General features: G+C 47.0%; 1 pseudogene across 1 annotated transcript in view; it reads right to left on the reverse strand.

Annotated features, from left to right (window-relative positions):
• LOC119589229 overlaps positions 1-1,326 on the reverse strand; it is an 11,027-nt pseudogene extending 9,701 nt beyond the window's left edge. Inside the window, 1 exon segment of the transcript XR_005230176.1 lies at positions 1,139-1,326. The product of XR_005230176.1 is annotated as an uncharacterized LOC119589229 (transcript).
• Between the last annotated feature and the right edge of the window lie 325 nt (positions 1,327-1,651).

A 1,651-nucleotide genomic window follows, 5' to 3' on the forward strand; every position in this document is an offset into this window, starting at 1 on the left:
TAATATCCATAATCTTGGCTCCTTCTATACCAAACATCGCGAACTTGATGGCACCCATACACTTCGATGCAGAGTTAAGATATTTTATTTACCCCCCCCCCCCCCAAAGCCCCGCATGCCCCGGATAGTCCCGAGTCCCTAGAACCAAGTGCTTGTAATGGCCCAGGGTCGTCCCTTCCTCTTGGGCCACAGACGGTTACTCTTAACGGCATCAAGGCTGACCCGCCCACCGTCTGCCCATGTAAGGAGCTCCCTTCTCGCCCACGCTTTGGTAGTTCTTTTAAAACCCTGTGTGTGTGATGGTGCTCTTTGGGAGAAATGAAACTGGGAATCATATTGATTTCTGAATTGGATTTCTGGATCCGAAAGAAGTAATCGTTGTTACTCTCTATCCAGGCAAACCGCCCCTTGTTATCACAGTTGTGGATTCTGGTCCGACACTTTCTCTTGCAACTCTTTTCGTCATTTGTTCGACCGACTTTTCCCTACTTCCTCCGGATTCAGTGAAGTCAATAGAATTCCGCTTTTTAGCGTCGTTGCTCCACCAAGGGAAACGACACGGGCGGAAGAGCTAAACGGAAAACAAAAGGGTGTTTCTTCATCACCTTCCAAATGACGTCATTGGCATTCACTTCCCGCTCCAGAGCCTCCCTGCCCACGCGCTGGACCTGATGACCGTCTAACCCTCTTGAGACATGCCTTCTAAAGTCTATTTTGTCTATATTTAATGATTATAATAATTTTCTTTGACTGATTTTTTTATACATGTGAGTGGCAGCAGCAAAGTGAAAATACGCATCTTGCTAGATTTCGCGGTAACCTTGAGCGATACAGTCGGCTGTCGCAACAACAGGGAGGCATTACCTGATTTTAGATTCTTGTTTGCGCATTTTCCAATTGAGATACAGAGGAAGGAGGGGGATCGTCGAATGAAATGGTTTTGTGCAATACCCGAGCTGAAAACTTTTCTTTTCAGCGAGGAAGTGAAAGCTATGGCAAGATGCGGGCGGGGAGAGAGGGGGTGGCTGGCGCCATACACTTTCTCTACCAGCTACACACCTGCTGTAAATATTTAACGTACGGTTTTCACTGTCGAGTTATACAAATTTGCACAATGAACAACTGCTCTAACACTTACCATGGTGAATGCCTGTTTTGAGCAGGAGAGCGTGACTTAGAGAGCGGGTTTGCAAGCAGGTGCGTGTGTGTTCAGTAGTTGCCGCGAGACTGACTAGGTCTGTGGCCCGCGCTCCTGCTGGATATCTCGCGCGGTTGCCAGGAAATCATTTTCTTCCACAAATCACCTTTCATTCACTGGCTCCCTCATGATTGAGGGTTAGTGTGTAACGAGGCTTGTATCGCATGAAGATAGGTATTGGTCGAGCATATCAGATCTTCTTTCACTTCGAGAAAGGTGATTAGAATAGTTTGTGCGAGCAATGGCACCCTCATTGCTGGAAAGGTTACAAGCTGGACATGCATATGAATCATTTGTCATGGTGATTTCCAAGGAAGGCATATAACTGTGAACATAATCCCATAAGAAGCAATTGCTAATTTTCTGATCTCTTCTTCGCAAACATATCGACGCCCATGTTCACTGCAGAGGCGCAGCACCGTACCTGAGGGCAGGACCTTGGAGTTACCTGGA

This window comes from Penaeus monodon, chromosome 25 (genome assembly GCF_015228065.2).
Source record: "Penaeus monodon isolate SGIC_2016 chromosome 25, NSTDA_Pmon_1, whole genome shotgun sequence".
Lineage (NCBI taxonomy): Eukaryota > Metazoa > Arthropoda > Malacostraca > Decapoda > Penaeidae > Penaeus > Penaeus monodon.